Source organism: Cupressus sempervirens, chromosome 10 (assembly GCF_028749045.1).
Source record: "Cupressus sempervirens isolate cs-2001-9-10 chromosome 10, ASM2874904v1, whole genome shotgun sequence".
NCBI classification, from domain to species: domain Eukaryota; kingdom Viridiplantae; phylum Streptophyta; class Pinopsida; order Cupressales; family Cupressaceae; genus Cupressus; species Cupressus sempervirens.
The window spans coordinates 35,489,530-35,504,394 of record NC_143127.1 but is presented as its reverse complement, the minus strand read 5'-3'; the positions used below and the strand labels follow the sequence as shown (position 1 = coordinate 35,504,394).

The 14,865-nt window shown below is 37.7% G+C and overlaps 1 pseudogene across 1 annotated transcript; it reads left to right on the top strand.

The window, feature by feature from the left end:
• Positions 1-7,738: 7,738 nt before the first annotated feature.
• On the top strand, positions 7,739-10,330 carry LOC149532436 (cytochrome P450 86B1 pseudogene; annotated as a pseudogene). Its single transcript, XR_016357076.1, has 3 exons — positions 7,739-8,246; positions 8,356-8,433; positions 8,599-10,330. The product of XR_016357076.1 is annotated as a cytochrome P450 86B1 pseudogene (transcript).
• The last annotated feature ends 4,535 nt before the right edge of the window (positions 10,331-14,865 follow it).

Sequence of the window (14,865 nt, the reverse complement as noted above, 5' to 3'; positions counted from 1 at the left end):
CTACCAATGAATCCAACTCAGAGTGAGAAGCATTTTAGGACATTGCTTCAAAAATAGAGTCAATTAGCTGTATTGACAGTAGATGAGGTCAACATAAGGGCCAAATTGACTAGCATTCAAGAAAACCTCACCCCTCATATAGAAATGTTGCATAAGGAGCTAGGCTATATTGAAACCCTACTGAAGAAAGACCCCAATATTTCTACCTTAGATGGTCTAGTTCACTTGCTGTCGAGCTTGCAATGAAAATCAAGTCATGTAACATGTGAGAACTGGGATGCAAATCTTAAGATGATATTAGATGTCCATAGATCTTTTCTGGACAAACACACAATAAATGTACAACCCATTGACATAAGTGTCAAAAAGGGGGAGATATATATTTTTGGGGGAGAAAAAGACAAAGCGAGAGAATAAGATAAAGAGGGAGACATATTTTTGAGAAAAGCCATAATCAACTAAGGGAGAGCAAGCATCAGAATACAATAAGTATAAGATGAATGAGTATTAGCATGAAGTCAAAGTGTATCGGTGGAGACACATCTACTCAACAGGAGTACCCAATTTTGGATATAGAATAAACATATCAACTTAGGGGGAGTCAAATTTTAAGGTATCTAAGTTATTGCAAAATTTTGGAATTTTGAAGTTTTGTATATAAGCCGAGTTGAGACATGTTATGCTCATAAGATTAAGGATGATAATGTATACTCAAGTGTTTTTGACACTCATGTCAAAGGGGGAGATTGTTGATCTCATATTGGTTTTGACAAGTGAGTGTTAATACACTTAAGTTATTTGCTTAGTTCATGCTGAACAAGTAACATATGCTGAGCAAACCATAGACCATTCCAAGTCATAGTGAGTGCCAAGCCACTCATGTGCCGAGTCACGCAAGTGCCAAGTAGACAATATATGCCGAGTGACACAGGATCCAAGTAAACGGTGGATGCTGAACAATGCAGGTACCAAGTCACAACAGAAAGATTAGTGCATGCTGAGCATCAGAGACTTCAAATGCCGAGTGACAAAGTTTTGACATATTTGTTTGTAATGACACAAAGAACTATGTAAACCATTTTTGAGCCGACTTAAGATTAAATTTCAATATTTTGGAGATAAGGACAAATCTCAAATTGGATTCCCTATGCAATTACATGCAGCCAATTAGAAATTGGGAAGGATTAAGCGACAAAATGGATGAATCTCAACCATAGATTCATACCTAACCCTAAGTCACTAAGTCTTCTTAAGGAGGATGAAACCCTAAACTTTCTATGAGTGTGTAAGGAATTGAAGGAGTGAAGAGAGAAGTTTGCATGCGCATGCCACAAATAGAGCATTCATGGTGGCTTAGAAGTTATGAAGTGAAAGTACATTACAAAATCAATTAGAGCAAAATAGAGGGTAGAGAAGAGTATATAAAATAGAGACATTTGATTGAGAAGGATCAAGAAGATATTTTTTAGAGGTAATCTATTGTCAGGAAAACAAGTGCTAACTATAGGATCAATGCTGAGACATTCTAATAGGTGATTTCAGTCAAAATCTCTTAACAGAGTAGTCTTAACAAGTTGTATGAGATCTTTTAACAAGGTTCTTACTTAGTTGTAATTTAAATTCCTTTAACAAGGCACACTTCTAATAGGGTGTTAAAATCCTCTAACAAGGTGAGACCTAACAATCTTTGTAAGCCTTTAACAGGGCAGACCTTTCATAGGGTAGATCATGACTCATGATCAAAACATTATAACCTTTATTGGATACACTTTATTACCATGGTAGTGAAGATTTGTGGGTGTCATCCCTGCCCCAATTTTACCTTCTCACTTGGAGGGTTTCTGGGTAATCATATTTGCTAGTATGTGTGTAAATGCTTACATGTTATTTCAGTTTACTCATTGAATGCATGAAATGGATGTGTGGTGAAGTTTTTATTCATTCAAGTTTAAACTACTAATTCATCCCCCCCGCTCCCCCTTTAGAAGTTTACCTTTCCTATTGTATTTCCAACACTTAGAAGATGGATGTTTGTTTCAAAAATTTCAAAAACTACTCAGAAACCCTTCAAACAACCTAGGCGGATTTCCTTTTTTACCATTTTAACACACATGCCACTTCCTGCAATGCATCCGTGACTTATTTGGTGCATTTGTATTTTCCTGTAGCACCTGGTGAATACTTTCACAATACATATAATGGTCTAAATAGTGCATTTATTTCTTAGAATAGCGCATTTAACATATAAAAAAATGCATTAAACCTCTTAAATAACACTTTTGGACCTTATAATATTTCATATGTATAATCATGTTGCGCATCTAATTGTTTCTATAACGCATATATGATGAATCTATACATTTTTACTGTCTGTCTACACCAGAGGGCCAAATTGTTGTTTTAGTGCATTTTCCATTTTTTGTATTACATTTTTCATTTTCTGTAGCATATTTTCCATTTTCTATAGTGCAATTGATAATTTTTGTAGTGCATTTTCCATTTTCTACAATGCATTTGATAGTTTCTGTAACTAATTTTCCCAATCTTTTAGCACATTTGCCATTTTTGGTAGCACATGTGATAATTTATGTAGCGCATTTGATAGAGTTTGTAGCACATATGATGTCTTCTATAGCGCATTTACAAAACTACAAAATCCTATAGATCTAATTGTGCATTTTATCTTTGTGAAGGTGGAGCAACTTAGGAAACTGATATTTTCATTAAGTCTTGCCCATAGATTGTCTGTCAGAACTTATTAAATTGATTTTGTGGAATTAACTTGCATGTTTAATCATTTGTTTGAGGAATCACTGTTCAATTTGGCTCTAACAAAATTATCAATCAAATCTTGAATGAAAGAGGCTAAAACTCAACCAAAATTCAATCTTGAATGCTTTAAAGAAATCAACAAACACTTCATTGGAATGAATGCATAGAAGTCAAACCATTCTTGAATGCTTAAAAGGTTAAAGAAATCACACATTTTATTTTAAGCCTAAAAGGAATATGAATCAAATACTTCAATTTAGGGCTTAAAATCAAACATCACTAAATCTCGAATGCTCTGAAGGAAAATATTGCTCCTATTCCCATCATTTTCAAAGCTTTCACATGAATGATTTATTATGTTGACTCATTTTCCTTTGTTGACCATCGTTTCCAAATTGGAATAAACCTTTCATGCTAATCACAAGTATTTTAAAAAATAGATAGGAAAAAAACTTAAAGCTTCAAAATTAGAATAAACTAAGTGCCTTATGTGTATTAATATTATGCCTTTTAAAACATCTTTGAGTTCTCTTTTTTCTTGCACAAATAGAACCATTTAATTACATGACACATGTACCGAAATTTTTTAGCAAGATCATCCATAACAATCTAGGAGTGCTTCTAGTGAGTTCATCATCCTCTGGAAAGCACATCCTGTTTGGATAGAAGCTCAAACTAGTAAAATCCTCTGGCTGATATATAAATGAGAAGAAAGGTAAAAAAAATTCTCCATCAAGAAAGTTTGTGTTGTACATTTATGGGGGTAGCTTGAGGTGGGAAAACTTTCCCACAATTTTAGCATGTCTGGAATAAATTCTTAAGTGAATCACGTATGTAACAACTAATTGGTTGACTCCATAGATCTAATTATGAACCAACTTAGTAGCTACCCTTTTATTCTTGGTATGTTATTTGCGATGCAAGGGAAACAACATCCCTCAAGATTACTCACCATTATGCTCCCCTAGTAGAGGCATAAGGCTACTTGGGTTTCATCTCTAAGAGTTGTTGTCCCTGTAGAAGGGGGACTTCTATTTTCCATTCCTTGAAGATTATTTGATGTGTATCATTTTTTATCGACTCACCTCTTTTATTAGAGGGCCATATTACACTAGAATCAGGAGACATCAAGTTGTGGGCTGTGGAATAACATATTGAAGCCAAATTGACCTTAGGGATAAAGTGTGCTTGGATTGTCTTATTTGTGAAAAGACCTCGTGAAAAACATTTGTTAAAAAAAGAATATACGTTTGGTTACTATCAAGTCCTTTTGCTAAAGAGATCAGTTGTCTGTGTCTCTCAAAGTTGCTTTGTTCTTTGAGAGATTTTTTTCTCACAAAACAACATATCTATTATCAAAATAGTTTTATCCTTGTTCTTTCAAAATGGTTGTTAGCAATTCTATCCACAAAAACTCCAGCAAATCGATACCCAAAACTATCTATAATTGATCCTCTGGCATGCAGAACCCATTATTTCTATAGGGCTTGTAGCATAGATTGCCTCAGTAGCACAGGTAAAGGCATCAGGGGTGGTAGATTCAGATCCATTCATTGGAGATATAGAGCCAATTTGATAGCTTGTTAGAAAGCCTGGTGTACCTTCCTATGTTCCACTTCACCTCAAGTTACTTTTGAACTAAAGCCATTATATTGTCTTTTGATAAAAAAAACCACTTCTTATCTACTTAGACCCATTTTTTATCCGAAGGATTCATGTTGTTCAACCTAGTTCAAAGGTATACTTAGCGCAGCCACTGCCTTAACCCAAAGATGAGATAAACCCAGTGGAAACTTTATGTCAGACCAACCAAATCCCAAATTTAAAAAGGTTAAACTCCAACAACCAGCAGAATACCGAGAGATAGAAGCATAACATAAGAAACACACTCCTGATCCAAGACTTGCTAAACTAGATCAAATTGAGAAAGAAAACATTGAGGTTTCCCTACAAACCAAGTGGGACCAGAAGATTCAAAACCTAACCTTAAGACATGGAGTCAATCAAAGCCTTATCAACTACAATAGTTATGCCCACTTTGATTAGGTTCCTTTTTCTTCCACACACACTTTGCACTTATCACATCATAGATTTGTCCTTTAGGGTTACTATATAGGTTCTTATCCTCCTTAGACATTTTGTAGATTCATTATTCTTAGATCATGCTTCAAAAATCCATCCCCATCCAAGTCAAAATCATAGATCAAAATCTTCCATCATCCCCTTTATCCTTAAAAATTTGGTGCAACCTTGTTGAGAGTTGTGCATCCTACATCCTACATCCATCATCCTATCATGATTATCCCTTTGAATAAGTGTTGCCTAGGGTAGTCTATCTTTGTCACTTGTGTCCCTCATCAACTTCAGCTAAAGGTTGGGCTCTGCACTTGATCATCACTTTGCTTCTGAAGGGTTATTAGTCTATCCTAAATTTTACATCACTATCACATCTTGAGCTTACATATAGGGCAAACATCACTTTTACTTTGACACCACATCACCAATTCCTTTAGGACCCTTAGATATCATATCACTGCAAGTAAGATCCCTCATCATCCTCCTTCACATCCATCACACATCTCTACATCCTAGAAACTCCTTGCATTATAATGGCCACATCCTTAAGAATCTTAGAAAACATCCCTTTGCATATCTACATTCATTGGAATATCATCTTGAATTTCATCCTTAGGAGCATTATCATTTCATGCCACCTACCACACATTTTGGTAAGAACAAAAGAAAGGAGAAAGACATGGATCCTAGTCTTACTACTAGTTCAGCTAACACACAACCATAGGAATCTTCTTACCAATAGGCATTGCCATTGCATTTGTGGCCATGCCACGTGTTATTTATTTATATTTTTGATCTATCTATCTGGCTATTATGGAGGTGGAAACACCAAAGTAGGTACTTGACTAAGGCAAGTCTCCAATTAACCCCAAACAATTTTTCTTCTCTTGCATGTGCATAGGCTTGTCAAAAGCGATCGACCACATGATGGTTTACATATGATTTATTTATTTCATACACATTAATTTCTATTATTTTATCACATTTTTGACTTTTGTATTTTGCAGGTTATTCAGAGAATAAACTTGCATTTTCATCATTATGAGCATTTTCTATCACAATCCATGTAGGACTACAATGCCTATGCAAATGTCCATGCATTGCACTGGCATCTTGGCCAGTACCCTCAAATTTGGACCAAAGACTCTCTATCATTTGATCTTCCCACCTCTGTAACTAAAATATTTCTTCTCCTTATCTATAATCTAATATTTTCACTATTTATCCATTTTGGAGACATTTGAATGTTTGTTGTGAACTTCACTCTCAAGGGAACCTAATCTTCCTTTGGCAAGGTGAAACTTACAACATTACGCCTAGTCCAATTTAAACCTATTTCAGCCTGAACTATGCGATTATCGTAAAGTATGAGACAAATTTATACTTTTACCCTTACACACTTTCCCTATTTGAGGACCTTAATCTCAACTGTTAAAAAATAAATAGTAGTTTAAAAACTAGATTCACAATTCTAAAGCTCTTGTTTTTTTCTTCAAATTTAAGTGCAACTATCTTAATTTTCTCATCAAAGCTCTAATTTTGCTAATTTTAGAAAAAGAAAAAGAAAAGTGGCATCTTATGTCCCATTTTTGGTCTCCCATCTTTATGCACTTACCCTTTAATCATTAAACATGTGGTTGCTTTTACAAAAATCAAGTTCACACAAAAAACTAAATATTGAGGTAAAACCATGAGTATGGAAATCTGTTATCCCCAATATTTATTTTTTGGTAATAAATTCTATCATATTGAATAGTTTCCTATGCACAACTTACATAATTATCTAACTAACGCTGCATACAATCTCACAATTGGACTCCAATAAATATTTAACATGACCATAAAATATCTTATAAAATGCACGACAAATAAATATTAACTTTACATACTTCAAATTATTTTTTCGGTGGAAGGTGTAGAACATCGTTTTCTTGTTAACAACATATGTAAAATTGTGATTGAAAAGTTGCATGATGATAAGTTCTATGCAAAATTTGTTGGAATACATGTGAGATGTGTTTTCCTTATTCTTCTCACTAGTCTCTCTATTCTTTAATTAGACAAAATGGGTGTATAAATTAATATGCATATAAACATAAAGATGAAGTGTTAGTTGAATTAAACTACTTTGCAAGTGATTTAGAGTTTCCTCACAATTATTGATGATAATTTAAGATTTTTGATTTATTAGATCGGTGCTAAAGATGATGGTGTCATTACTAATGAAGCTACAAGAGTTATTGAGCAACAACCGATATTTGATGCACGGTCTAATAACTTTTACCTCACGAATCAAAATGCTTTTATATTACTATTTACTTATAGTTGTAAACTCGATTGATTGGTGATGTAATTGAAAATAAAATTTTCCTTACAAATCAAAATAATTTTAATAATATTTAAAAATACCACCAAGACTTTTATGAACTCAAACATCAGAAAACTAAGATGAATAAATCTGAAATAGTCAATAGACTACTATATCATATATTTACATTAAAACAAAGTTATAATCAACTTGTCAATATAAAAATGGCTCACTTAACCACTTCAAAAATCTCACAATGCTCTTGGTCCCTTGATTCTTCCTCTATGATCCCCCATCATTCATCTAGTATCTCACGTCCCCATCATTTATCACATATCTAGGAAGCTTACACAATCCCACACCATTTATCTTGGTAATGCCGTTGATTACATTGCCCTATAAATCTCACTCAACCCCATACCGTTTATCTTGGTAATGTTGATTACGTTGCCTTGATAAATCTCACTCAATCCCACACCATTCATCTTGGTAATGTTGTCGACTGCATGGCCCAAAAGTCCAAATGTGGTCGATTTCATCGCCCCAAAATCTAGATGTAGATGATATTTGATCATTGTAATCGTAGAACTCCCCCTCTTGAAAACCAATACTAGCGTGCTTCGATGAGATGCTCAAAGCACGAGCTTTTGATGCCACATTTTTGAGGCGTACTTCGATGAGATGCTCAAAGCATGAGCTTTTGATTACATATAGTGGAGAAGTGGAAGTGGTTGGGCATGAAACCGCACCCAAAACATTCATTTCATAGTTTTCTATTCAAGACCTTCGACATGATTACGATGTTTGATGGAAGATGACATTAAAAAAAAAAGCTTTTGTGCAAGACGACATAATAACGAGCTTATAGAAGCCAAGTCTCAGTCCAGGATGCCGATATGTAGTAGGAAACCAGATATTATCTACACAGTTCCGTAAGCATATAGCAAGATTTTCAGCCACTCATTCCCAAATCAAGGCCTATCCCTCAGCCCGAATAGTCTGCATGCATGAAGAATGCAAAGCTAAGGCAAAGCTTCCAAATTTGCTCGTTTCTAGACTGATCAAAAGCCCACATCAAGAAGATTTGAAGGTACGGCTCCTTTTGTTCTCTTGATTCTTCTTGGTTTCTTCATCAAGGAGCTTTGTAGATTGGCGTAGGATGCAATTTTCAATCCTTTGATTCATTGGTGGTCTATTAGATTTTCTTGGTGATCCCTCGGATGTTGGTCTTGTGAACATCATTCAAATTCAAAGCAAAGCAAAAGAAAAGATCCAAGGCAAGTCATCGTTTCTATCTCTTAAGCAACAACAAGCATGCTAGTAGAGATACGGCGTATGAAGCTCACAAAAATCTAATCTTTTAACTAGATTTCTCGCTTCTTTCCAATGTTCTTGTTATCACGATTGCTAAAGAAAGTGTCTCCATTGATTGGTTTTCGCAGATAAGCTCGAGCACCATGATAATCTACAATTGGGTATCCAGTCTAAGATGGTACGAAGTATGTCTGGCGCTGGGCAGTTATCTGCTGATCCACTTTTGGCGGCAGAGGAACAGAAAAGGGGCTGCCACGTATTGGCCCGTGGTGGGAATGTTGCCGTCACTTGTCGTGAATTTGGACCGAGTGTACGAGTGGCTGACGGAAACTCTCAAGGGCAGCGGGGGCACCTGCGTGTTCAGGGGACCGTGGTTCAGCACGATGCAGAGCGTGTTGACATGCGACCCGAAGAACATCGAGTACGCCCTCAAGATCAACTTCCCCAACTACCCCAAAGGCCGAGACTTTCACCGCCTCTTCGAAGACCTTCTCGGCGACGGAATCTTCAACGCCGATTCCGAATCCTGGCGCCTCCAGAGGAAAATCGCCAGCCTGCAGTTCAACGCGCCGTCTTTCCGTCAATTCACGGCGAATACGGTCCGTCAAATGGTGGAGAAGCGCCTCGTCCCGCTCCTCGCCGACGTGGCAGATAGGGGCGCCATCGTGGACCTCCAGGACGTGTTCCTCAGGTACACCTTCGATAACACGTGTACTGCCGTCTTCGGGAAGAACCCGGGGTGCCTGGCCCCGGAGCTGCCAGCTGTTCCCTTCGCCACGGCTTTCGATGACAGCGTGGAGGCCACCATGTACAGACACGTCATGCCCAGGATCTGCTGGCAGGTTTCCCGTCTTCTCAATATCGGCAAGGAACGCCAGCTTTCCCGGGCCGTGAAACCGCTCCGGGAATTCGTCGACGATCTGATTGCCTTCAAAAAGACCGCCGCCGCCGCCGGAGAAATGCAAGACCTGCTCTCGTCTTTCATTCGCCGCCAAACTGCCACCGACGACGGTGGCGCCGACATGTTTTCCGACAAGTTTTTGCGGGATACCGTTATGAATTTCGTCATTGCCGGCAGGGACACTTCCGGCGTGGCGCTTACGTGGTTCTTCTGGTGCCTCTCCCGCCACCCCCACGTGGAAGACGAAATTCTCGCCGAGCTTCGCCGAGCTTGCGGCGGCGCGGCGGCGGAGGTCCGGGAAGGTTCTAGAAGCGCGGCGGAGGTTCTAGAAGGTTCCAGAAGCGGGGCGGCGGCGGAGGAGCTAGGGTTTCCAGGGTTGAAGGAGCTGCAGGAATGCGTGTATTTGCAGGCGGCGCTGATGGAGACATTGCGGCTATACCCGTCGGTGCCGATTGATCACAAGGGGGTTTTGGCCGAGGATGTTCTTCCCGACGGCACTCGCATCAAACCCGGCATGAGATTTATGTACAGTATTTACTCCCTCGGTCGTATGGAGAGCATTTGGGGGCCGGATTGCGTGGAGTTTAAGCCCGAGCGGTGGATTTACGTGGACGAAGGGGACCAGCGGAGGATAAAATACGAGTCCATGTATAAATTCTTGGCCTTTAACGCCGGGCCTAGGGTTTGCTTGGGGAAGGAAATGGCCTACATGCAGATGAAAGTTGCCGCCGCTGCTATCATCAGCAGGTTCAGGGTTCGAGTCGCAGCGAATCACCGGGCGACGCCTAAGCTTTCCATCATTCTCACTATGAAATATGGGCTGCCGGTTACCTTGACGAGACGTGAGTTGTACTTGTGATTGCGGATAAGGTTTTAGTGGGTTGGATCACTACCAACCTATTGCATATACTGTACTTTCATGAATCAAATCTATGGAGATGGATATTGTCATGTGGCAATGATGTTTGCTTTCTTGTTTCTTTCTTCTTATTCGGTACAATAATTGGTGTGGATTTTATCGTTTGGTGGCTTTTTCAGTCATTGTGGAGATAATGGGCAACCATTAATGGCAGTGAAGAAAAGTTCACTATTTCCTATTTTTTTCAATATCAATGGCATCCAAGAAATTTTCAATCAATCCTTATTATATTAATGGCATCTATGGAAAGTTCACTCATTCCTATTTTATATTAATGTCATCCAAGGAAAAGTTCAATCCTATTCTTATCCCTTTTTCAATTCTTATTATTGGAGAATATACCTTAATGAGGTGCAATGGTTACTTTATAGGAAAATATGCTAAGGGATATTTTAGAAGGCTAATAATAGTTAAATAAATAATAGCAAATAATTTTGTTTGTATGGTCCACAATATAAAATCCATCACAGGGAAAGTTCACTCATTCCCATTTTTCATATTAGTGTCATTCAAAGAAAAGTTCAATCCCATTCTTATCACTTCTCCAATTCTTATTATAGTAGAGGTTGCACCTTATTAAGGTGCAATGGTTATCTCAATAGAAAAATATGCTAAAGTATATTTTAGAAGGCTAATAATAGTTAAATAAAAAGCAAAAAAAATAGCAAATAATTTTTTTTGTATGATCCAACAATATATAATCCAACACATAACATGTATAATAACTATGAGAATTATGTGCCACTGTAGTGACAAGATATCATTAAAAAAGACATGAGCAAGTATTCAAAGGTACTTCTATGATAACCATAAAAATAGTGATGTGAAAGAGAATATGCATACCTCTTCTATTGTAAAATTAATAGCATACGTGAAGATAATCTTTATCTTAGTGAGTTTAAAGGTACTAAAATGAATTAGATTGAAGAGATTCATATATTTAATCATTTCAATTATATGAATTAAAAGCTCATTTCTTGTTTGACTATATAGACATGTGGCATTAGTACTACACATTTATGGAATGGATAAGTAAGAATTTAAGTGGACTCAAACTCATTTTTTTAATGTATGCAATCACAAATTTAAAAGTTTCAAATTCAACAGTTTAAAATGGACCCCAAAACATCTCTTTGCCTCAAACTATTGTCAAATAGTAATTTTTCAATTCCTTTTCCAAGATCCAATATGAACCTACAAATTAGATCTAAAATCAAATTCACAACAATTAGTATCTATAGCCTACTCCATAAATTCTTATCTAATTGTGAAACTCTTATAATTTGTCTCATTTTTCTTATTAAATCACACCACATTAACATTCTTTAATTATTTGCAATTTTTTGAATTTTTTCCCGCCTAGCTCCCTGAGCCTAGCTTCAGCTTCGACCCCTGGCTTCGATTTGACCTTTGTGCCTGGCTTCGGCTTCAGCCCCTAGCTTCGATCTGGCCTCTGCGCCTGGACGACTTTTACTGTGCCCGAGGTCTGGATTGTCTGGATGTTGGGAGGAATTTCAGGGTTTTTGCTGTTGTTGGTTTTTGGGTCTGCTCTTTTGCTTGGGCGCTTTGTGCCTCTCTCCACTGGTTGTAGGTAGCTGCTCTTTGGTTGCAGGTTTAGGGTGTGGGAGTGCTTTGCCTCCTACTGCTATTGCTGGTTCTGGGTTAGCTTCTACTATGCCTTCTGGGGGTAGATCTGCCTCTTATGCCGATGTGGCTGCATTTGAGGCGGGTCTTCATGGTGCTCGAGCTGTTCAATCTAGGCCTTCCCGTCCCCGTGAAGTTTCCCCTGTTTGTGTTTCAAACCCTATACGGGTACTCCTAGACTCTAAAATAGTTGACAATATTTTTGGTATGGTAGATGAGCTCTCTTCTTTTGCTGCTATCTTTAGATTTCGGGGTTTCTGGCCCTCTCTTTCTAATCTTCATGCTTGGATTTATAAGCATTGGGAGCCTATTTTAGATAGTGAGGTCCACATCTTTCTAGTGGCTAAAGGTTTTTTCATAGTAAAGTTTAATTCTGTTAAAGACAGGAAGACTATTTTGTGCAATAACTATTTTTCATGGGAGGACAGATTTCCTCTTATGGCCAAATCGTGGCATATGGACTTTGATCCGCTAATTAAATCTTTTAATAAGGTCCCTATCTGGGTCCGGATACCAAATCTCCCGATGCATCTTTGGCATGATTTAGTTTATGAAGCTATTGGGGCTACCATTGGTGATTTTATATATGTGGACTCTAACACTTCGGATATCCTTCATTCGACATATGCTAGACTTCTTGTAGAGATGGATATTTCTAAGGGCCTTCTTGAGAAGGTTTGTTTGGATTCTTTGAGGGGCTCTTGGTCCCTTATTTTGGATTATGAAGGTATTCTTTTTCACTATAGGAAGTGTCATAAGATTGGTCACATTGCTACTCGCTATGCTTCTGTGAAGACTAAATCTAGGTGTCCTCCTTCCTAGTGGTTAGGGGCCTCTACTGAGCACTATACGGTGGTGAAGTCCAAAGATGTGCCTCTAGATTCAATGGTTGTATCCGAGGATGTTTCCTCTATAGTTGTTCTTTTGGTGCAGGTGTTTGAGGAGGTTCCTGCTCCTTCTCCTGCCCCAGTACTGGATGTTCCTCCTAGTCCTGTTGGGGGCTAGGACCCTTTTCCTGGTCCTAGCCCTGTCCTTCTTCTTGTTTCTGCGGGAGGGGGGGGGGGGGCAGTTGGCTACGGGCTCTTCTAGGATTAATGTTGGTATTTCAGATCCCCCTAGGCTTCATTGTTCGGTTTCTTCTAGGGATTGGATTGCTGAGGCAACTAAGGTGGAGGATGGTTAGACTGCGGTTAAAACAAAGAACACTAGACCATCTGCTCCTCCTTTAGAAATGAACCTCAAATCATGCAAGGGTGGCTCAAAATCAAAGGGCAAATCATGATATATCTAGCTTTGCCCCCTTGCTGGATCATTTTTTTTGGTTGGTGATAGGCTTTTTGTCACCTTGGTTACCCTATGTTTCGGGGGGTGACTAGTTCTGCTTTTGTTTGTTGTATTTGTGTTTTCGAGTTTATTGAATATCTTTAGTCTTGTACAGGGTTTCAGGCACCCTTCAAAATTTGCTTATCTAATAAAAAACATTCTTTAATTATTTCACTTCTTTGGCAAACACATCTGTTGGGAACTACAATTGGAATAATTGTTATGTTGTCATTGATGTCAAACCTATTGGTGAGACATTGCCAAACCTACTAGAGACATTTACTAACAATGTAGAGTGTCAGATCATTTGATTGACGAAGAAGATTTGAAAAGAAGAGATAACAAGGTGAGTTAGTGATGTTGTTAAGAAAAGAGAAGTTAAGTATCACAAAATTACAATGGGCACTTGATAAGTTCGTCATTTACAAGATAATGTGTTGTTTAATCATTACATAAAGTAAAGGAGTCAAGTGAATTGATATATGTGTGAGATAATAAGAAGTTGAGTTAAACTCTTTAAGTTTCACTAAGTACCAATTTTGGTCGATCAATGAAGGGGTTGGAACAGAAGATTGCGAAACTTAAGTAGAAGCCAAACAAACAGTATTGGTTGAGTGATAGTTAGTGCCAAGCAATTTGATGAGGGAAATGTTAGTAGCGACCGAGTGCAATAATAGTCGAGCGAGACAATAGATGTTGAGCAAGATAGAACAATGTATCTTGAGATACACAGTAATGACCAAACAAAAGAGTTTAATGATTGTCGAGTGACAACAAAAGGTACAATTTTTGAAAGAATCAAGTTTGAGGCTAATACAATTGAATTTTTGGATTAGTCAAAATGTGTGGATGATAAGGATGATGAGATAGTGTATTTAATACATGATGAGAGTTTGTTATGTGATCAAAGGCAAGAATTTGATGAGAAACTTCTAAAAATTCCAAGAAAGGAGAAGGAGTAAAAAATGATGGAAGGATTCGATGAATCTAACCTAACCTTAAGATCTACGGTGATGTTTAAGCGACAAAAGATCAAAATTACCTATTTAAGGAGGCATAAGAGACGTTTTCTAAGGTTGGTTTGCTTTTATTGGCGATCTTAAGGAGAACCTATGAAGAACAGAGTAGTCGAGGAGAAATGAAGAGATTAGTGAAGTGTGATTTCTTGATGGGATGCCAAGCAGATCAGTGATGAAGATGATAATAGAGGCCAGTCAATGAACCAAAATATGAGCAAATGGAGATCTGAATTTGCAAAGTGAGTTGTGTTTTACAGATCAAACTTGATGTTACATTCTAACCATTGTGATAGTCAAGATCCTTTAATCAGGGTTGACCTAACAATCATTTTGTAAATCCTTTAATCAAGGTGACATTCTAATGGAATGATCCAAAGTCCTCTAACAAGGCCACTCCTAATAGGGTGATTAAATCTTTTAACATGGTCACATTTACCAATGTGTTTTGTGACCATTAATAGGGTTCTGAGCTCACTTTAGAAGAGTGAAAAAGTGGTAGCATATTACTTGATGGTTTTTCTCAAATTGAGTTTCCACATTAAATCTTGGTGTCAAAGTGTCATTTACTTGTGTGAATGTTATCTTATGT